Genomic DNA, 24,952 nt, shown 5'->3' on the forward strand with positions numbered 1-24,952 from the left:
CCAACACCACAGTAAAAACAACAACAACAACAACATATAAATTCTCTAATACTCAGGTTTCTTTATGGTCTAAATCTCACATCCATACATGACTACTGGAAAATAATAGATAGCTTTGACTAGATGGACCATCATCAGCAAAACAGTGTATCTTCTTTTTATTTATTTATTTTTCTTTTTTGTTTTGTTTTGTTTTTTTTTTTTCCCTGCCTTTTTTTTTTTAATTTTTAGTTTTACTTTATTTTACTTTACAATACTGTATTGGTTTTGCCATACATTGACATGAATCCACCATGGGTGTACCTTCTTTTTATATGCTGTCTATGTTGGTCATAGCTTTTGTTCCAAGGAGCAAATATCTTTTAATTTCATGGCTGCAGTCATCATCTGTAGTGATTTTGGAGCCCAAGAAAATAAAGCATGCCACTGTTTACATTATTTCCCCATAAATTTGCCATGAAGTGATGGGACCGGATACCATGATCTTAGTTTTCTGAATGTTGGGTTTAAAGCCAGCTTTTTTATTCTCCTCTTTCACTTTCATCAAAAGACTCTTTAATTCCTCTTCACTTTCTGCAAGAAGGGTGTTGTCATCTGGATATCTGAGGTTATTGATATTTCTCCTGGCAATCTTGGTTCCAGCTTGTGTTTCATGCAGCCCAGGATTTCACATGATGTACTCTGCATAGAAGTAAAATAAACAGAGTGAGAATATACACCATTGAAGTACTCTTTTTCCACGTTTTAAGCAGTCCATTATTCCATGGTTCTAACTGTTACTTCTTGACCTGCATATGGATTTCTCAGGAGTCAGGTAGGGTGGTCTGATATTCCCATCTCTTTTAAGAATTTTTCAAAATTTGTTGCAATTCACTTATTCAAAGGGTTTGGAGTGGTCAATAGGCAGAAATAGATATTTTTTTGAACTCTTTTGCTTTTTCTATGATCCAACGGATGTTGGCAATTTGTTATATGTTTCTCTGCCTTTTCTAAATCCAGCTTGAATTTCTGGAAGTTCTTTGTTCACATACTGTGTTGAAGCAAGGAGAATTTTGGAGCATCACTTTGCTAGTGTGAGAGGTGAGTACAATTGTCCAATAGTTTGAATATTTTTGGCATTTCCTTTCTTTGAGATTGGGATGAAAACTAACATTTTCCAGCCTTGTGGCCACTGCTGAGTTTTCCAAATTTGCTGGCATATTGAATGCAACATTTTCATAGCATGATCTTTTGGGATTTGAAACAGCTCAACTCGAATTCCATCAACTTACTAGCTTGTTCATAGTGATGCTTCCTAAGGTCCACTTGACTTCACACTCTAGGTGAGTGATCACACTATCGTTGATATATGGGTCATTAAGATCATTATGGTATAGTTCTTCTGTGTATTATTGTCACCTCTTCTTCATATCTCCTGCTTCTTTTAGATCCATACCATTTCTGTCCTTTATTGTGCCCATGTTTGCATGAAATATTCCCTTTCTATTTTTAATTTTCTTGATGAAAACTTTAGTCTTTCCCATTATATTGTTTTCCTCTATTTCTTTGCATTTTTCACTTAGGAAACCTTTCTTATCTCTCCTTCCTCCTCTTTGGAACTCTGCATTCAGGTAAGTCAGTTCAGTTCAGTTGCTCAGTCTTGTCTGACTTTTTGCAACTCCATGGATTGCAATATGGCAGGACTCCCTGTCCATCACCAATTCCTGGAGTTTACTAAAACTCATGTCCATTGAATTGGTGATGCCATCCAACCATCTCATCCTTTGTCATCACCTTTTCCTCTCGCCTTCAATCTTTCCCAGCATCTGGGTATTTTTCAATAAGTCAGTTCTTCACATCAGGTGGTCAAATTATTGTAGTTTCAGCTTCAGCATCCGTACTTCAAATGAATATTCAGGACTGATTTCTTTGAGGATGGGCTAGTTGGATCTCTTTGCAGTCCAAGGGACTCTCAAGAATCTTCTCCAATACAAAAACATGAGTTCTTCAACACTCAGCTTTCTTTATAGTCCAATTCTCACAAACCTTACATGACTACTGGAAAAAAACATTGCTTTGACTAGATGACTTTGGTGGTAAAGCAATGTCTCTGTTTTTAAATATTCTGCCTAGTTTGTTCATAACTTTTCTTCCAAGGAGCAAGCGTCTTTTTTAGTTCATGGCTGCACTCACTATCTGCAGTGAGTTTGGGCCCCCTCCCCCCCCCCAAAAAAAAAGTGTGTCATTGTTTCCATTGTTTCCTCATCTATTTGCCACGAAATGGTCGGACCAGATGCCATGATCTTAGTTTTCTGAATGTTGACTTTTAAGCCAACATTTTCACTCTCCTCTTTCACTTTCATCAGGAGGCTCTTTAGTTCTTCTTCACGTTCTGCCGTAAGGGTGGTGCCATCTGCATATCTGAGGTTATTGATATTTCTCCTGGAAATCTTGATTCCAGCCTGTGCTTCTTCCAGCCTAGTGATTCTCATGATGTACTCTGCATATAATTTAAATAAGCAGATGGGTATATCTTTCCCTTTCTCCTTTGCCATTAGCTTCTCTTCTTTTCCCAGATATTTGTCTCAGCCTTAGACAACCATTTTGCTTTTTTTGAATTTCTTTTCTTTGGGGATGATTTTGATCATCACTTCTTATACAATGTCAACAACCTCCATCTATAGTTCTTCAGGCAGTGTATCAGATCTAATCCCAGTAGTTGTCACTTCCACTGTACAATTATAAGGGATTCCATTTATGTAATATATGAAGGGTCTAGTGGTTTTCCCTATTTTCTTCAATTTAAGTCTGAACATTACAATAAGTAGTTCATGATCTGAGCCACAGTCAGCCCCTGGTCTTGTTTTGCTGATGATATATAGCTTCTCCATCTTCAGCTGCAAAGAGTATAATCAACCTGATTTTGGTACTGACCATCTGGTAATGTCCATGTTTAGAGTTATCTCCTTTGTTTTTGGAAGAGAGTGCTTTCATTCTCTTGACAAAACTGTGTTAGCCATTGCCCTACTTCATTTTGTACTACAAGGCCAAACTTTGTGTTACTCTAGGTATCTCTTGACTTCCTTATTTTGCATTCCAGTCCTCTATGATGAAGACATTTTTCAGGGGATTTAATTCTAGATGTTCTTGTAGGCCTTTATAGAACCATTAAGTTTCAGTCTCTTCAGCATTAGTAGTTGGGGCATAGACTTGAATTACTGTGATATTGAATAATTTGCCTTGGAAAGGAACAGAAATCATTCTGTCTTTTTTGAGATTGCATCCAAATACTGCATTCCAAACTCTTTTGTTCAATATGAGGGCTACTCCATTTCTTCTAAGGGATTCTTGCCCACAATAGATGTAATGGTCATCTGAATTAAATTCTCCCATTCCAGTCTGTTTCAGTTCACTGATTTCTAAAATGTTGACATTCATTCTGCTATCTTCTGTTTGACCACTTCCAATTTACCTTGATTCATAGACCCAACAAGCCAGGTTCCTATGTAATATTGTTCTTTCCATATTGGACTTTACTTCTATCACCCAGTCACCTCCATAACTGCGTATTGTTTTTGCTTTGGCTTCATCTCTTCATTATTTCTGGTGCTATTTCTCTACTCTTCTCTAGTAGCATATTGGGCATCTACCGACCTGGGGAGTTCATTTTTCAGTGTCATATATTTTTCACTTTTCATAATGTTCATAGGATTCTTAAGGCAAGAATATTGAAGTGGTTTGTCATTCCTTTCTCCAGTGGACCATGTTCTGTCAGAACTCTCCACCATGACCCATCTGTCTTGGGTGGCTCTACATGGCATGGCTCATATTTTCATTTAGTTAGACAAAGGTGTGGTCCATGCCATCAGTTTGGTTAGATTTGTGGGAATGTGGTTTTCATTCTGGCTGCCCTCTGGTGGATAAAGTTAAGAAGCTTATCAAAGCGTTCTGGTGGGAGAGACTGGCTGTGGGGGAAACTGGGTCTTGTTCTAATGGGTGTGGCCATGCTCATTTTAGAGGTTAGAATTAAAAAAAAAAAAGAAATGATTCTCAGCCTGCTCTATCACTGCTTGAGATCAACTATGCTGCCCCTACTGTCGCTTCAGTCATGCCCAACTCTGTGCGACCCCATAGACGGCAGCCCACCAGGCTCCCCCGTCCCTGGGATTCTCCAGGCAGGAACACTGGAGTGGGTTGCCATTTCCTTCTCCAACGCATGAAAGTGAAAAGTGAAAGTGAAGTCGCTCGGTCGTGTCTGACTCTTTGCGAAACCGTGGACTGCAGCCCACCAGGCTCCTCCATCCATGGGATTTTCCAGGCAAGAGTACTGGAGTGGGTTGCCATTGCCTTCTCCGGAGATAAACTATACAAGCTGGGCCAAGACATAGGCAATTCAAAAATTTCACTTTCCAAAACGTGGTTATAAGTTTATGTAGCTGAGATCAACTAAACAGCTACATAAACTTATGATCACGTTTTGGAAAGTGAAAATTTTGAAGTGCCTATGTCATCGTCCAGCTTGCTTTCAACAGCATTTAAGTGGTCTGCATAATGTAAAGATACTTTTAAAGAAATGGTATATAGTATCCATGAGTTCTCTCCCCCTCACCCCCACTCAGGACAGTAATGAGTATCAAGTAGAATGTCTTTCTTCATAATAATTTCTTATGTGTTGATAAGAGCTTATGAGTAGATTCCCTCCCTGTCTCAGTAAAATTGGGCCAGTTATTAAGTGTCAAGATTCTGTGCTTTGTGTCAGTCTGGTTTCCCCAGAGGTTTGAAGTCAGCAACAACAGAATTTTGCAATTCTTACCAGAAGACTGTTGATTATCATCAGAAGATCCATGATCTGTCTTGAGTTATCTGTTTCTCAGCTACTTCATTAAGTCGTCTTTGTCCCCCGCTGTGACCTTATTCAGATTTTAAAATGCATACAACACTTTCTCCTGTCTCAGCATAGGGCTTCATGGTGCTCATGCTGGTTGTGATCACCCATGAACTGAAAAAGTTAATTTCCTGGTGTTTTTTCAAAATTATTATGCCATATATAAGTAACATGTTGAATATTTCCAATACCAACAGCACTTTTATACATTTTATATATTGTCTCCTGGAAAGAAACGATTCACATGCACAGTAGATGAGAATAAATGCAGTCAGGATTGTGTCTTTTATGTAGTCACACTTGCCTACTTCTAAATTTTCTTCTGATGTATGGCATTTGCTGACTCTTCGGATCACCTACTTTCTTCACAGACATTTATACTTCCTTAGAAAGCCTTTAAAACTTACGTATGCAGGGGAAGTGATTTCCAAAATGCACAGCATATATTTAAAATGCAAGCAGAAAACAGAAGAGGCTTCCCAGTTGTTGCTAGTGAAGAAGAACCTGTCTGCCAATACAGGAGACATAAAAGACATGGGTTTGACCCCTGGGTTTGGAAGATCCCCTGGAAGAGGGCATGGCAACCCACTCCACTATTCCTGCCTGAAGAATCCCATGGACAGAGGATTCTGGCAGGCTACAGTCCATGGGGTGGCAAAGAGTCAGACATAACTGAAGCCACTTAGCACACATGTATGCACACACAAGACAGAAACCTATAGAAAATAAAGTTGCTTAGATAAGCTTATGTCATATTCTATATCCTTCATATTGATACTCATGCAACTCAAATGTTTTTACTGACACCTACATGTAGGTTTTTTTTAATACCAATTTTCAATTTAGATACTGAATATTGTTTAGGTTTATTTAAAAGATCTTTCAATATATTCACACAAATAGAGTTCAGGTATCAGATAATAATTTTGCTCTTTCCATTGCATGCTAAACATGGACAGAATTCCTTCCCTAAATATTAGCTGAATTTTTGAATTCGACCCTGTCTAGAAAATTAACTGATCACTTAAGTAACCACACCTCATAGCACTTAAGGTTTCTTATTTCATGCAGAAGAAACAGGCTGGGTAATTTAAGAAGAATATTTGTGAAGAGGATAACAAGTGGTTCACAAAGTATTTTAGGAAAGCTAGAGAATCAGGCGGGAAAAATGGCCAGGAAGAGGGGAAACTAAGTAACTGCTAACATAGATTTAAGGGCCTAGATCTGATAGATAGAGTGCCTGATGAACTATGGAATGAGGTTTGAGACATTGCACATGAGACAGGGATCAAAACCGTCCCCATGGGAAAGAAATGCAAAAAAGCAAAATGGCTCTCTGGGAAAGCCTTACAAAGAGCTGTGAAAAGAAGAGAAATGAAAAGGCAAGGAGAAAAGGAAAGATATAAGCATCTGAATGCAGAGTTCCAAAGAATAGCAAGAAGAGATAAGAAAGTCTTCTTCAGCAATCAATGCAAAGAAATAGAGGAAACCAACAGAATGGGAAAGACTAGAGATCTCCTCAAGAAAAATTAGATATCAAGGGAACATTTCCTGCAAAGATGGGCTCAATAAAGGACAGAAATGGTATGGACCTAACAGAAACAGAAGATATTAAGAAGAGAAGGCAAGAATACACAGAAGAACTGTACAAAGAAGATCTTCACGACCCAGATAATCACGATGGTGTGATCACTCATCTAGAGCCGGACATCCTAGAATGTGAAGTAAAGTAGGCCTTAGAAAGCGTCACTATGAACAAAGCTAGTGGAGATGATGGAATTCCAGTAGAGCTATTTCAAATCCTAACAGATGGTGCTGTGAAAGTGCTGCACTCAATATGCCAGTAAATTTGGAAAACTCAGCAGTGGCCACAGGACTGGAAAAGGTCAGTTTTCATTCCAATTCCAAAGAAAGGCAATGCCAAAGACTGCTCAAACTACCACACATTTGCACTCATCTCACATGCTAGTAAAGTAATGCTCAAAATTCTCCAAGCCAGGCTTCAGCAATATGTGAACCATGAACTTCCAGATGTTCAAGCTGGGTTTAGAAAAGGCAGAGGAACCAGAGATCAAATTGCCAAAATCTGCTGGGTCATGGGAAAAGCAAGAAAATTCCAGAAAAACATCTATTTCTGCTTTATTGACTATACTGAAGCCTTTGACTGTGTAGACCACAATAAACTGTGGAAAATTCTGAAGGAGATGGGAATACCAGACCACCTGACCTGCTTCTTGAGAAATCTGTATGCAGGCCAGGAAGCAACAGTTAGAACAGAACATGGAACAACAGACTGGTTCTAAATAGGAAAAGGAGTACGTCAAGGCTGAATATTGTCACCCTGCTTATTTAGCTTCTATGCAGAGTATATCATGAGAAACACTGGACTGGAAGAAACACAAGCTGGAATCAAGATTGCCAGGAGAAATATCAATAATCTCAGCTATGCAGATGACATCACCCTTATGGCAGAAAGTGAAGAGGAACTAAGAAGCCTTTTGATGAAGGTAAAAGAGGAGAGTGAAAAAGTTGGCTTAAAACTGAACATTCAGAAAATGAAGATCATGGCATCCGGTCTCATCACTCGATGGGAAATAGATGGGGAAACAGTGGAAACAGTGTCAGACTTTATTTTGGGGGGCTCCAAAGTCACTGCAGGTGGTGATTGCAGCCATGAAATTAAAAGACGCTTACACCTTGGAAGAAAAGTTATGACCAACCTAAATAGAATATTCAAAAGCAGAGACATTACTTTGCCGACTAAGGTCCATCTAGTCAAGGCTATGGTTTTTCCTGTGGTCATGTACTGATGTGAGAGTTGAACTGTGAAGAAGGCTGAGCGCTGAAGAATTGATGCTTTTGAACTGTGGTGTTGGAGAAGACTCTTGAGAGTCCCTTGGACTTCAAGGAGATCCAACCAGTCCATTCTGAAGGAGATCAGCCCTGGGATTTCTTTGGAAGGAATGATGCTCAAGCTGAAACTCCAGTACTTTGGCCACCTCATGCGAAGAGGTGACTCATTGGAAAAGACTCTGATGCTGGGAGGGATTGGGGGCAGGAGGAGAAGAGAAGGACAAAGGGTGAGATGGCTGGATGGCATCACTGATTCGATGTACGCAAGTCTGAGTGAACTCCGGGAGTTGGTGATGGACAGGGAGGCATGGCGTGCTGCGATTCATGGGGTCGCACAGCGTTGGACATGACTGAGTGACTGAGCTGAACTGACCTAAACTGAACAATAGACCAAATGCCAGTTCTATTGCTGTTGTACCTGAAGAGAACCACACAGGTCAGCTTGTACCTCTGCTACAGTTGACACCAAACACTGCACTCTGGGCATGCACTGTGCTGCTTCTACTGTTATTGTTCCTATCCCTGGAACCCGGAGAATGTTGCTACTATTGCTGTACTTGATGTTCCATGTCCTCTGGCTTAAACTTATTAATTCCCATTTCAAAGTCTAAGATGGCACAAACTTGCAGCAAGGCCACACACTGTCAATCTAGCTGCAAGAGAGGCTGAAACTATTATATTTGTTCTGTGCTGTGCTTAGTTGCTCAGTGGTGTTCAGTGCTTCATGCCCACATGGACTGCAGCCCATCAGGCTCCTCTGTCCATGAGGTTCTCCAGGCAAGAATACTTGAGTGGGAAACCATTTCCTTCTCCAAATCAGAGGATTTACAAGAAGTCAAACATGGGAAGAGTGATCATATTCTGGAAAGCCAAATATCAGCCCATGGTGATTACATGATTTATGAACTTTCTATTATTTCAATGAGTTGAAGGAACTTTATTATCAACAAAAAGAAAATCAGCAATCCTAAATATAAATTAATAGATCTGTGGGACAATAATTCTAATAATACCATTAATGTTTGCTTTAAATTGAGGCTGAAATTACCAATTCAGTATTTTATGAGAGTACTTTAAAATCTCCTTTTAGTTACAGAGTTAGAAATTCAAAAATTCACTACTTATGAGTGAATGAGCAAGCATTTATGTAAATGCTGACCCGGGTTAAATATGTACTCTTTGGATACAAAACATGAAAATAATAAGCCTGTATTAAACATGAGGTCTGGCCATTCATTTCACTGGGACAACCCAGAGGGATGATACAGGGAGGGAGGAGGGAGGGGGATTCAGGATGGGCAACACGTGTATACCTGTGGCAGATTCATGTTGATGTATGGCAAACCCAATACAATATTTTAAAGTAACTAACTTCCAATTAAGATAAATAAATTTATACTAAAAAAATAAAGATTGGAAGAAAAACCTGGGGAAAAAAACAAAAAACATGAGGTCTTGACTTTAGATTAATCAAGTTCTCACCTGCAGAGTTAGCCATCTGTATAAGTACTCTTATTCTCCTTTTCTTGCAAGCTTATATAAAATCTCATTTGAAAAAGAATTTTTTTTTTCAGGCTAAAGCTAGATTTTATCAAAAGACACCACATTTATACTATTTAGCTCTATTATTTTGTATCTCAAGCCCCTTATCACTGATCTCTGATCCCATAAAACTTCATAGAAAAATTAATATTTTAAGATCCATTCACCCAGGAAAGGGCATACAAACATGGCAGACAACATGGCAGATGGGGCTAGAAGTATATGGATTTTTGGTGGAAATAATCCAGTGTACTAGGACACATTTACTAGGTGAAAATACAATTCAGTGTACTAGGAACATGTACCAGGTGAAAATAAAAACAAAACGACTCATTTCTTTCTCAGAAATTCTGGAGTTTGAGTAGAATATATTTACAAATGTGTGTGTGTGCATGTGTGTGCATATCAGTTCTTAAATCAGTTACACAATACTTTGACTCCCAACAAATTTATCCGTCCACAACTGAATAAATTTTACCTTTTCTGTTTAACTGTTGAGTCACTAACAAATGTTTTTCTTTTCATATACAAGACATCCGTAAGTGACATCCATTGGCCTAAAATGACTGCAGCACATTTTATTCCACTTGGCAGTTAAGTAAATATTAATTCAATAAGACTACACTTGGAAAATTGTATTCGCTTTAAAAAACAGTATTCTCTATTTTCTCCTCCTTCATCTGGTCCCATGGCTTCTAAAACTATGTAACTGAACTCTTGATGTGTGAAGACTGGATCTGGGAGATTTAACAAATAAGTAATGATGATAATAGTGGATTGAGATCCTACAGAATGCAAGAAAAACTACTGTGAACTCTATACACATTACATCTGCTGACATGAAACTGCACTGACAGATATTTTTCCAGCAGAGATGGGCTTATTCAGAATCAGCAGAGAACTGTAATTTGGGATCTTCCACCATGGCAAGACATGTAGCAGTTCCTGCACATTAAGGGAAAGAGGGCACTTTTGTAGGGAGAAAAAGAAAATGAAAGGGCTATAGTAAACGAAGACTCCATAGCTTTTGATTGGCTGAGTCCTTGCCAGGAAAGAAGAGACGTCTTTCTTTCTCATGTTGGCCTCTGATGCTCCAACTTTATTTAACTGAAGTTTTTATTTATCCTCCAACTCTATTTAACTGAGGTTTCTATTTATTTTTACATCTCTAATCGTCTAAAATCATTACCAAATTCACATATATACAGGGAGGAAGGGTGACTTTCTTGGTGTTACACAGTTTTCAAGTGTTAAAACTGGGATTGAGCAACATTAGCCACATTTGAGGATCTAGAGGAACTATTAGAAAACTGATAAAGGGAAAGGATAGAGTGTGCATCCAGTTTTTCCAGTGTCAAAAGTGTAACTAAATAATTGAGTACCAGAATTTCTCTTTAAGGAAGTGCCAGCATTGCAAATAAAAAAATGATAGGATGAGAACATGACTTTGTAAATCCAGGAGAAATAAAAATGCAGGAAATGGTTACCAATAACAGCTAAAAATCACATAAAGGAGAGAAAGCTAAGACTGTATGTGCTTCCTGCTGAAAATACAGATTACCACATTCCAGAATCCATCAAGACTCTTAAGTCTAACAGCAGCAAGGGAGAGAGGAGCATGTTAAATAACACCCCAGGGATGCAAACAGCCAAACCATATTGTGGAAAACTACCTGAGTCTGCAGTAAATAAATTGTAAGAGACTGAGAAATAGTGAGAACAAGAGCTAGAGCAAGAGAGCATGTGCATATGTCACATGCAAGAGAGTGAGAGAGAGGAAGAAAGATAGATAGATTCATGAACTTACCAATGGCAACATATAAGACTTATCAGAACTCTAATTTTTTTAAATCCTTTAACAAGTATGCTATTTAACAATATAAATATATTTGAACTCTGAATATTTGGTAATATTATGATACTGTTTTCATTCATATTTTAGGCATAATAAAAAGGAATATTTTAATTATATTTTAAAGTGTTATATTTTATATATACATGATACAATTTTTTAATTCAAGTATTTAATATTTCAGATTTGTTTGAATAATCCATGAGGAAAGGACAGAAGGAGGTGGAGGCATAGGTGAAAGAAGGTTGAAATTTGGAAACTAAATAATGGGTTACATCATATTCTTTCAAAATTTGTAAATACTGAATTTACATAATAATAAAATGAATCTTTTTTACTCCATGCAGTTAATATCAAGCACCCACTTTTTCTTTCAAATTCTTGGTTCACTATGGGTGTCAATGAGACATTAAACTGTTTCTGCAGTAAAGATGGTTGCTTTAGATTTTAGAAGATTCTCTCAAGGTGTGCTAATGTATTTATTAATATCACACTTACTATTCTAAGCCTGTCTTTCCAGGGCAGTGGTAAAAAGCCCAGCAATGTCATTTACCAGAAGCCCATTGCAAGAACTTTTCTTTTTTTTTTTAATTTTTTTAAATTTAAATTTTATTTTTTTTACTTCACAATACTGTATTGGTTTTGCCATACATTGACATGAATCTTTTCTATTTTAATTCCTTAGTAGGAAGCACTCAAGAAAACTGTGATAGTTTAAGAAGAAAAAAATCATATTTACCTACAGCACAAAATCATATTCTTATGCACCAGAAGCATTTACAAGCATATATAAGACCCCTGGTTGGCAGAGAGCAGCAGTAGGTTTTGCTTAAGAACTTTCAGAGTTCCTCTTAAGAAGCATCCACTTTCATATGGAAGGAATTGAGACATTTTGTGGCAGCTTCCTTCAAATTCCTTCATGGACATGGATAACGCCAAGTCAGAAGTTGGGATTCAAGTTATGTTCTATTGTTTCATCTATGTGTTTTTTACTTGCGTGTTTGTTTGTGAAAGTGATTGACCTGTATATTATTATATACACACTTTTCTGTGTGTGTGTATGCTACTCTACTTCAGTAAGATGTTGAAACAGAAAAACAAGAATAGAAAGTGCCAAAATACTTCTGCTTTTTCACATTTGTTTCAACTGAGAAAGAAAAGTCAGTCTTCGTTCTGATATTGAAAGACAACAAAAGCTGACCCAAATAAATTCAGATCTGCATTATTTATGAATACCCAAGCAACAACTCAGTTGATTAAGGCCTCAGCTTTATATTAACCCTTTGCCAAATGCAGGGCAGTGATAGAGCTTTCCACTGTAAACAGAAGCATTTTGTGGTTCATATTCAATTCAAACTTTGAGAGTAGCTTGGGGGATTCTATCAGGCACTGTACCTACATTAGGAACTGTGAAATGTGAGAAACATATTTTCTGGTTCATTTAAATTTAGTACATATTAGTAATAATTCAACTTCACTGGTAATAGCATCTCAAGATGAATGCTTTAAACCAGTTGCAAGAAAGAATTATAGGGAAAGAAATATGAGCCTCATTTATTGACCAGAAGGTCAGAAAGTGGACTTGTAGGGAAAAATCTCAGGGAGACTTTTACTTTAATGGAAAATTAATAGACTATAATGTGTGTAGGGGAAATGAACAGACTGATTCTATGTGACATATTTTAACCCATTCTAGCCTCATCTTCAGTCTAAAAATATATTTTGATAAGGCATTCTTAAACACATTAAGACGCTGATATATAGATAAATATTGGTCATTTTGTAAATCAGTCTAAAAATGTCCCAAATACTCCATAAAGCAATTCTTAACTAAATAATCATAAGCATTGTACATATATATACTTATCAAAATTAATTCTAATATAGCAGATTCTATTTCACAGAGTATTTTGACACATCCATTTGAATTTATTTTAGCAATGGCATATTATCTATATTAAAAATTACACATATATGCTACACACAAACAGTTCCTAGGAAATCACACCATTCAATATGGTTTTTAGTTTTTTTTTAAGTGGAATTATAAATGTACATATTTTTGTAAAGATTCAAATGTTAAGAAGCTCTTAGAACAACTTTTGTAAAGTTCTTATTGATTTCCTTTCCCTTTTATCCCACTCCAGGCCTCAGGAAAAACCATATTACAAATATGCATCTTTTCAATACCTTCTCCATGCTTTTGTGGTATATATGCACTTACCTACACATAGAATTTCTAAAATATATCAGTGTGTTCTGTAACATTTTTTCTCACTTAGCAACATGTTCTGAAATTATTTTCCATGTTAATACACATAGTTTTTCCTTTTAGTTTAACCACTACAGTATGTATTCTTTCAAATATAGGTGTTTCATAATTTAGCTGACACCCGTTTCCAAAATAATCGCTCTTAAAAATAATGATATGAGCGTTTACAATTTCAAATAATATAATGGTTAAAATCTTGGGTTCTGGGTCTGATTGAACTCTGCTTTATATATATATATAAATTTATTTATTTTAATTGGCGGTTAATTACTTTACAATATTGTATTGGTTTTGCCAACTAGTGTGGGACCTTGACCACAGTATCTAACTATGTTGCTGCTGTTGTTGTTGTTGAGCCGCACAGTGATGTCTGACTCTTTGCATCCCCATGGACTGTAGCATGCCATGCCTCCCTGTCCCTCACCGTTTCCTGGAGATGCCCAAGTTTATTCCATTGATAGCATTGGTGATGCCAACCAGCCATCCCATCCTCAGACATCCTCTTCTGCTTTTGCCCTCAATCTTTCCCAGTATCAGGGACTTATCCAATGAGTCGACTGTTTGCATCAGGTGACCAATATCCTGGAGCTTCAGCTTCAGCATCAGTCCTTCCAATGAGTATTCAGGGTTATTTCTTTTAAGATTGACTGGTTTGATCTCCTTGCTGTCCAAAGGACTCTCAGGAGTCTGCTCCAGCACCACAGTTTGAAGGCATCAATTCTTTGGCACTCTGTCTCTTTATGGTCCAGTTCTCACAACCATACATGACCACTGGGAAGACCATAGCCTTGACTATATGGACCTTTGTTGGCAGAGTGACATCTCTGCTTTTCAACTCAGTGTCTATATTTGTCATAGCTTCCCTGCCAAGAAGCAATCATCTTCTGAACTCATGGCTGCAGTTACCATCCACAGTGATTTTAGAGCCCAAGAAGAGGAAATCTGTCATTATTTCCACCTTTTCCCTTCTATTTGCAAAGACGTAATGGGACTGGATGCCATATTCTTAGTTTTTTAATATTTAGTTTTAAACTACCTTTTTCACTTTCCTCCTTAACCCTCATCAAGCAATTCTTTAGTTCCTCTTTGCTTTCTGCCATTAGAGTGGTATCATCTGCATATGTGAGGTTGCTGATATTTCTCTTACCTATCTTAACTCTGGGAGTATGTGATGGACAGGGAAGCCTGGCATGCTGCAGTCCATGGGATCAGACATGACTGAGTGACAGTACTAGACTGAACTGAACTGATTTTGATTCCAGCTTGTAACTCATCCAGCCTGAAATTTCTCATAATGTGTTCAGCATATAAATTAAATAAACAGGGTGACCACAGACAGCCCTGTTGTACTCCTTTCTCAGTCCTGAAACAATCAGTTGTTCCACACAGAATACTAAATGTTGCTTCTATTCATCACCTCCACTGCATATGTATGGGGGATATGATTTAAGTCATAATTGGCTGGCCTAGTAGTTTTCACCTCCTTCTTTAGTTTAACTCTGAATTTTGAGATGAGAAGCTGATGATCTGAGCCACAGTCAGCTCCAAGTCTTGTTTTTGACATCTGTAAGCAGCTTCTCCATCTTCAGCCACAAAGAATGTAATCTATTCGATTTGATTTTGGTATTGGCTATTTGGTGATGCTCATGTGTAAAGTCGTCTGTTTTGAAAAATGATGTGCTTTTGAAAAATGGTATTTGCTATGACCAGTGCATTCTCTTGGCAGAATTCAGCTAGCTTCTATCCCACTTCGTTTTGTACTCCAAGGCCTAACTTGCCTGTTATTCCAGGTATCTCTTGACTTCCTACTTTTGTGTTTCAATCCCCAATGATGAAAAGAACATATTTTTCTAGTGTTAGTTCTAGTGGGTCTTCTAGATTTTCATAGAACTGATTAACTTCAGTTTCTTTAGTATCAGTGGTAGGGGCATAGACTTGAATTGCCATGATGTGGAATGGCTTCCCTTGGAAATGAACCAAGATCATCCTGTCGCTTTTGAGGTTGCACCCAAGTACTGTATTTTAGAATCTTTTGTTGATTATGCTGCTGTTGCTGTGGCTGCTAAGTCGCTTCTGTTGTGTCTGACTCTGTGACCCTATGGATGGCAGCCCACCAGGCTCCCCCATCCCTGGGATTCTCCAGGCAAGAAAGAGCTACTCTATTTCTTCTATAGGATTCTTGACCATAGATATGATGGTCATCTAAATTAAATTTATTCATTTCTGTACATTTTAGTTCACTGATTCCTAAAATATCTAAATGAGGTATTAATGAATCTACCTCAGTGTTCTATTTCTGCTTGTTCTACATTAAAATTAAATAAAATTAACCAAAGTCTCTCCTAATAATTCATATGTGCCAGATATGATATACATACTGATGATCTTCACATAGCTGCATTCAATTGAGTAACAAGCCTAAGAAGCATTTTAATATTTAATTTTCACACTTAAGTAGAAGAAATATTGAACTGTAATATTGAAAATTGACCTCCCCAAAAGTTCCCAGGACTGTTGTGTCAATTATTAGTACTTTGATAAGATAGATAAACTTTTTCTTAGGATCCACCAATAACTGATTTAGTTCACTGATTTGTAAGATATCAGTATTTATTCTTGTCATCTCCTACTTGACCACGTCCAATTTACGTTGACTCATGGATCTAACACTCCAGATTCCTATGCAATATTGTTATTTGCAGCATCAGATTTTACTTTCATAACCAGACACATCCACAACTGAGGGTTGTTTCTGCTTTGGCCAAGCCACTTCATTCTTTCTGGGGCTATTGATAGTTTGCTCTTCCCTGATAGCATATTGGACACCTTCTGACCTAGGGGACTCATCTTTTGGTGTCATATTTTTTCGTACAGTTCATTAGGTTCTCATGGCAAGTACACTGGGGTGATTTGCCATTCCCTCCTCCAGTAGACCATCTTTTGTAAGAACTTTCCACTATGATTGTTTGTCTTGAGTGGCAATACATGGCATGGCTCATAGCTTCACTGAGTTACACAAGCCCTATCACCATGACAAGGCAGTGATCCATGAGGAGGATCTAACTATAATGAAGTGCATTTTCTTAATCTGTAAAGATGAGATGAGTATATGCATCATAGAATTATTCTGAGTATTAAACGATGTAAGTAACAAACACTAAGAATAGAGCATGGCACATAGTAAATAATAAATGTTAAATAATACACACACAAACACATACACACAATGTATGTAAAGTACATGATATATTGTCTGAGGTGTTAAATGTTCAATATGTTTTATTATTATGTATATATTATTCATACTTATATTTAATAATTAATTATTATTTTGTTTTTAATAATAATAAAATTCTGTTTTAAATAATTAATGTTTATCTATAAAGGCTTTATGTATATGAAAAGTATCTATCATTTGCTAATTATAGTCATTTGCTTTACCCAGTTAAGATTTTTTTAAACTCTGTACAGTCTTTCTATATTAATTTTCTTCACATTTATGAACAAAAGCTATCCATACATATTACTTATGACTTTTAATATTTGTCATATTTAGAAAGGCCTATACCACAAAAATTATAAAAATATTCTCCTATATGTAGTATATGTTATCTTTTTTCTGGAATTTTTTCTGTTTCTGGAATGCATCTTTTTATATGATATGAGGTACACATCTCTTTTTAATTTCTTTTTTCCAATGCATCACCAATTATCTCCAAGTCATTTTTCAGTTCTTTCCCTATGGATTTGAGCTGCCACCTCTAATCATATAGTAGATGCATACTCATACATGGCTACCGATCAGGACTCTTTATTATTGGCTATTTAGATTACAGAATCCTTTTTCTTGTGTTGTGATACACTTGGCTTTGGAGGTATAAGTGTTAGCCTTGTCAAATAGAAATAGTTGTAAAGATTTTCAGATCCTTTTATCCACAATCATATGCGCTTCTCTCAGTCCATTTATGGTTACATATTGGTTGGATATAGGAGAAAGTGACGAAAACCTCTACTATTCACCTGCAAATGTAACTATTCTTTCTTCTCCACCAGAGCTGATTCTGTCTTCAATCACTAGAAATGGAATTTCAAAGAGTTACAGGTTGAGCAGTAAATATTTTCTGCCTGACTTCTACTTTGAGATTGCTGAAGTTGAAGTGCCAATATTTTGGTCATCTGATGCAAACTGCTGACTCTTTGGAAAAGTTTCTGATGCTGGGAAAGATTGAGGGCAGAAAAGGGCATCAAAGGATGAGATGGCTGGATGGCATCACCAATTCAATGGACATGAACTTGGGCAAACTCTGGAAAGTGGTGAGGGGCCAGGAGGCCTGGCATACTGCAGTCCACAGGGTTGCAAGGAGTCAGACAAGACCGGGCAACTGAACAACAACGTCTACTTTAGTCACCACACTTGTCCCCTATCATTAGGGGATTTGCAATGGTAATTACTTTTTTGGTATTAGGCAAGTTGACTAATTCTTATGCCTCCAAATGAATTTTCCTTTAGTGGCCCAAACATCCCTTTTGCAAGAATCTCTTTCAACTCCACTTTCTATCCAAATCCTACAATTGTGTGGTAATTTCCACTATCTGTTTTACATGGTAGGAGGTTGCCTGGGAATTCACAGGATGGACCTTATGCAGTGTAGCAATGTCTTCATAGTTAACTGTAACCAAACTGATGCTTCTTTATTCCCTTTTCTTGTTGACATATAATGAATGGGTCGTGTTAAATTACTAGATTATTAAATAAATATATCTAGATGACGATACTTTCTGAAATAATTTGATGACTTGGTAGCGTCTTAATACTAAAATTAACTTAGGGTGCTTGTAGTAGTGTTTGAAGAACGTAGTGACTAGCTGTTTTAACATATCTCATTCGTTTGTGAAGTGATGGGCATTATTTGTTACTTTGGGCTTCATAGTCAATCAACCTAAAACACTATCATGGCTCATAAAGTTAAATCATAGGGTATTGAGAAAACACTGGAAAGTAGAACACAGATCCAAGAAGACTGTTCATAATCTGTGATTACTGTTTAGTTCTATATTGTCTCTTTAATTTGTTCTGAAATTTTAATGAGATTGAAAACAAGAGTTTAGATAAAAAATAAGTGTTTAAAATTATTTTAATGGCAAATAAGTAATACTTTGATATTTTTCATGAATATATTGCAGGATATGATGCAAAGTAATGTTTTTCTTTCATTTATTTAAAATAAGATTTTATTTATTGTCATTAACAAGTTCAGTACAGAGAGATCAGATGAGCTTCTGAAATGCCACTAAATTTAGGAATATACAAGTATTTAATGTTTTGGTTTTAACTGTAAAGAGTAAATATTTTTAATTGAAAGTGTAAATTTTAGGAATTAAAAACTAAATTAGAAGTGGACTGCTATTCCTCTTCGTTACTGCACTTAATTTTATCCTAGGATGGGCATAAAACAAAAAATAGATATATTTTAACATTCAAATGCATATTTTTAAAAGTTAATCTAAATAGTCTCATAGATATACTATGTCAACAAACTATGAGGTAAAGAGTTGAAATAGTGTGAACAGTAAAATTAAAAAGATAATGAGCTACTAAATTTATTGGCATAATAGAAAAATGTCTAGAACTAAAACTCAGCAAGCTAGAGGTTTTGATAAAGGGTTTACAATAGCTCATTCTATGATGTAAAATAACCAGCTGACCACTCCAAGGCTTAGAAAAGAGAAGTTTCATTTCAAAGGTCTTGAAGTTTCCTCTCTGACATAAAATATGTGTAAACCCATGATTTTCCCAGTGAAGTCCCAATGTGATGGTCTAACTGCTATCACTTGTCTTTTGTTAGTTTAATACTGAGTCTGTTATAAACTGCACCAATTGAATGAGAGAAACTCAGTTTTGTTTTGTTTTGTTTTTTTTTTGCAGTGGCACATAGGGTTAATTGAAAATGCACTGATACAGAAATATAGATCAATGCAACAGTATAGGAAGCCCAGAAATAAACACACACATGTCATTTGATCAATGACAAAAGAAGCAAGAATATACAATGGAGAAAAGATAATCTCTTCAATAAATGGTGCTGGGAAAAGTGGACAATTCTATGTAAAAGAATGAAATTAGTGTATTCTCTAACACCATACACAAAACAAACTCTAAATAAGTATAATTAGCCTTTCTTATGCTTATCCATTTGACAGAGTTTGATATGACAAGACCTGGCATGTAAGCTATATATATCCTCAAATGGAGTGATTCATTGATGTTCTTCTGCATAAGTAAAAAACAAGCTAAATATTTCTGAGAATCCAGTTGCTCAGGAAAAAATGTGATGATAATTGAAATTACATCTTTTCCATAGTTATCATATAAAATATATAAAACAATATTATGAATCTTACAGCTTAAATGCCCAAAACAACTGGGGCATTCATGGAGAAAATATTTCAGTTGATCTTTTTCACTTGTCATTGAAAAATAAACTGACAGTGATAGGACAAGCTCATTATCTGTTTCATATGGTCAAAATAAATCTGTTTTATGTTTACAACTATAGCACTGGAACGATTAATATCTATATTATTATAAATAAAATTTATATCTTTATCATTTTCTGAGTCTTAAAAGTTTTTTTCAGTACAGTGTACAAAGTTTCATTTAATATGTTTGTGCGACTTTCACATTAAAGATTTAAAATTCTATTTCAAAAATTACAAAAATTATCAAAATAATTCTTTATTAAAACCAAATTGTAAATATATTGTCTTATTATAATAGCATCAATCATTGGTAATTATAATTTTAATCCTTACTTTTAAAATAATATTAATACCATAAAAGAATTTAAACATGCATGTATTATTTTTGGAAATGACTTTTTAAAGATCACAGTGACTCACTCTAATAAGATCTTTTTTAAGTCTCATCTTAAAAGTACAAAAAGTAAAAAGTACAAAGAGTAAAAAAGTACAGAACAGTGAGTGATTGAGGGTGCTTAACATAAACTTCTCTCTCATTTACTCATATAAAGACTCCCAAGAACATAACACCAAGAATTATAACAGGTTAAGTACTAGTAATGCTGTGCTTTTATAAAACCACATGTTTTTTTAAGGTTTTATAGATAAATATAAGTAGATTATTTCATATAATCTATAAAAGAAAAATAATAAAATATGTAATTAAATTCAACACAATCCTGAACTTATTTTTATGGAAGTTCAAAGAAAAAAAAAAAGAGGTTTTAAATTAGTGAAATATTCTAAAAACATGGGTGAATATGAAGTTTCAGAATTAACAAATTTTTACTTGCTCTCCAGTATGACCTAAAAAAAAACAAACAAAAAAAGACCTTCACAGGTGGTGCTAGTGGTAAAGAATCCACCTGCCAATGCAGAAGATGCAAGAGGTGAGAGTTTGACCCCTGAGTAGGGAAGATTCACTGGATTAGGAAAGGGCACCCCACTATAGTATTCTTGCCTGAAAATTTTCAAGGGCAGAGGAGCCTGATGGGCTATAATCCATGGGGCTGCAAAAAGTCAGAAGCGACTAAATCCACACACATGACATAAGTCAAAGTGATCCAAATCAGTGTCAAATGCTATTACCTAAGATGAAAGCCACATTGATGGAGATGAAGATAGATTTGTCAGCAAGGGATGCTGGGGAAGGTGCCATGGCATTCTCCCAAAGTTTTGAAACAGTCAGAACAAAGCTATGAAGCATTTTTTTCATTCTAGAATACAAAAATATTTAGATTTTTTTCTTTGCTCACTAATAGAGAAAATGAAATCCCTATAATTGTTCACTCACCAGTTCTAGAGATTGCTTAGGCTTCTGTGACAACCTTATTTAAACTACTACTCTATTTGTTGTTCTCAACCTGTACATGTACTAATTTTGCATTTATATATGAGATGTACCTACAAATAACTACATCTTTGTATGAATTTAGTTCTTAAACTACAGTATCAAAGTATTTTGTTTTGTTTTTATTATTAAGGTCAGATAAATGCCAGCTTGGGGAAACAGAAAATTTTAGCATACCCATCTCAGATAGACAGATCCTTTAGTAGTATTTGATCATCTATAATTATGTGAATTCTTCAAGATGTATCTTCTTTCTCTAACACTAGACACCTGATTTGAGGTCCCTCAGTATGGGGTGAAAAATGTAAAGTCTATTGATAAGAATTCATTCCAGAACATCTGCAGAATCTATTTCAAACAGCTAAAACAACTCTATACTTACAGTAGTAAAGCATCTCGAGTGGAGAGATGGTAAACTAATATGTAGTATCAGTGTCACAACTTTTTTTTCTATATTTTAAGTAAAAATCTGATGACTTCTTCACCTTTACTACATAGTTAGCATTTTCCTATAGTCACTACTTCCTAATCTTTAAAATTCCAGTTTTATTTTGTTTTCCTGCAGATAGAACTGAAATTTTCTTCTACATAAGAATTTAGCTATCATTTTGTAATAAAGATGAGGTTTTTGTCCCTGTTTTGAATTTGCTATAAGTTCATAAACTGAGTATTAATGTTACTACTAGTAATAGAGAAGAATTTCTTTTTGGTTCTTCTCTATACATATTATCAATAATGTCCTAAGGTTAGTGAAATCGTCTGGATCATAATCTTACTTGTACACAGCTACCATTTAAGAATAATTTATTTTTATCTCTCTATAATCTACTTATTTACCATTTATTTGTCAATCTATCCCACTTACCTAACCTATCAACTCCTTATTTTCGAGTTTGGAAAGTGTTAACCATGAATCATCAAAGACATAGATAGACATTTGAAATCTTTCATTTCATCTGAGAGACAGTTTCAAGCTACCAGGAGTGAAGATACTGTTATTTCACATGTACAGAGTTCATTTGTACAAATAAACATAAGCAAGTGACATATTCTTTACAATCCAAGCCTTGAGGGAAGTCTGTAGAAGCCTCACCAGCCACTTATCCGATCTCAAAAGGGTCTGAATACAAAGAAGGGTTCACTTTTATTACCTATGGATGTTCCAGTGATGCAGCAGTAACTCTACAAGACATATTATAGAGTTAATCAAAATTTAAACTAAATTTAATCGCTTGGTTAAGTAGAGGGATAACAATTTTTTCCCTTGGAAAATTAATACTTTCCTCTCTTTTTAAATAAGCTTTATTGCTTGCAGATTTTTGGATCGCAGCCATTCTGACTGGTGTGAAGTGGTACCTCATTGTGGTTTTGATTTGCATTTCTCTAATAATGAGTGATGTTGAGTATCTTTTCATGTGTTTGTTAGCCATCCATATGTCTTCTTTGGAGAAATGTCTATTTAGTTCTTTGGCCCATTTTTTGATTGGGTCATTTATTTTTCTGGAATTGAGCTGCATAAGTTGCTTGTATATTTTTGAGATTAGTTGTCAGTTGCTTCATTTGCTATTGTTTTCTCCCATTCCGAAGGCTGTCTTTTCACCTTGCGTATATTTTCCTTTGTTGTGCAGAAGCTTTTAATTTTAATTAGATCCCATTTGTTTATTTTTGCGTTTATTTCCAGAATTCTGGGAGGTGGATCATAGAGGATCCTGCTGTGATTTATGTCTGAGAGTGTTTTGCCTATGTTCTCCTCTAGGAGTTTTATAGTTTCTGATCTTACATTTAGATCTTTAATCCATTTTGAGTTTATTTTTGTGTGCGGTGTTAGAAAGTGATCTAGTTTCATTCTTCTACAAGTGGTTGACCAGTTTTCCCAGCACCACTTGTTAAAGAGATTGTCTTTACTCCATTGTATATTCTTGCCTCCTTTGTCAAAGATAAGGTGTCCATATGTGTGTGGATTTATCTCTGGGCTTTCTATTTTGTTCCATTGATCTATATGTCTGTCTTTGTGCCAGTACCATACTGTCTTGATGACTGTGGCTTTGTAGTAGAGCCTGAAGTCAGGCAAGTTGATTCCTCCAGTTCCATTCTTCTTTCTCAAGATTGCTTTGGCTATTCGAGGTTTTTTGTATTTCCATACAAATCTTGAAATTATTTGTTCTAGTTCTGTGAAAAATGTGGCTGGTAGCTTGATAGGGATTGCATTGAATTTGTAAATTGCTTTGGGTAGTATACTCATTTTCACTGTATTGATTCTTCCGATCCATGAACATGGTATATTTCTCCATCTATTAGTGCCCTCTTTGATTTCTTTCATCAGTGTTTTATAGTTTTCTATATATAGGTCTTTAGTTTCTTTAGGTAGATATATTCCTAAATATTTTATTCTTTTCGTTGCAATGGTGAATGGAATTGTTTCCTTAATTTCTTTTTCTACTTTCTCATTATTCGTGTATAAGAATGCAAGGGATTTCTGTGTGTTGATTTTATATCCTGCAACTTTACTATATTCATTGATTAGCTCTAGTAATTTTGTGGTGGAGTCTTTAGGGTTTTCCATGTAGAGGATCATGTCATCTGCAAACAAATCTGCAAGCAATAAATGCTGGAGAGGGTGTGGAGAAAAGGGAACCCTCCTACACTGTTGGTGGGAATGCAAACTAGTACAGCCACTATGGAGAACAGTGTGAAGATTCCTTAAAAAATTGCAAATAGAACTACCTTATGACCCAGCAATCCCACTGCTGGGCATACACACCGAGGAAACCAGAATGGAAAGAGACGCATGTACGCCAATGTTCATCGCATCACTGTTTATTATAGCCAGGACATGGAAACAACCTAGATGTCCATCAGCAGATGAATGGATAAGAAAGCTGTGGTACATATACACAATGGAGTATTACTCAGCCGTTAAAAAGAATTCATTTGAACCAGTTCTGATGAGATGGATGAAACTGGAGCCGATTATACAGAGTGAAGTAAGCCAGAAAGAAAAACACCAATACAGTATACTAACACATATATATGGAATTTAGGAAGATGGCAATGACGACCCTGTATGCAAGACAGGGAAAGAGACACAGATGTGTATAACGGACTTTTGGACTCAGAGGGAGAGGGAGAGGGTGGGATGATTTGGGAGAATGACATTCTAACATGTATACTATCATGCAAGAATTGAATCGCCAGTCTATGTCTGACGCAGGATGCAGCATGCTTGGGGCTGGGGCATGGGGATGACCCAGAGAGCTGTTATGGGGAGGGAGGTGGGAGGGGGGTTCATGTTTGGGAACGCATGTAAGAATTAAAGATTGTAAAATTAAAAAAAAAACAACAACAAATATGACAATGTCAAAAAAATAAAAAAAAATCACACCGCTGTCAAAAAAAATAAAATTAATTAATTATTGATATAAAAAAATAAATAAGCTTTATTGAGATACAATTCACTTACATCTCACCCACTCAATTCAATGTATACAGTTTAATAGTTTTTAGTATATTCAGAGTTTCACAGTCACCTCCTCAATTAAATTATTTTTGTATTTTTAAGACATGTTATTTTCATCCCAGAAAGCCCTCTCAGAAAAATTAGTATTAATTTTTCATCCACCTGCCAAAGTTCCTTAAACTCAACATTCAGCAAATTAAGATCATGGCATCTGGTCCCATCATTTGATGGGAAATAGATGT

The sequence above is a fragment of the Ovis canadensis genome, chromosome 15 (assembly GCF_042477335.2).
Source record: "Ovis canadensis isolate MfBH-ARS-UI-01 breed Bighorn chromosome 15, ARS-UI_OviCan_v2, whole genome shotgun sequence".
Classification (NCBI taxonomy): Eukaryota; Metazoa; Chordata; class Mammalia; order Artiodactyla; family Bovidae; genus Ovis; species Ovis canadensis.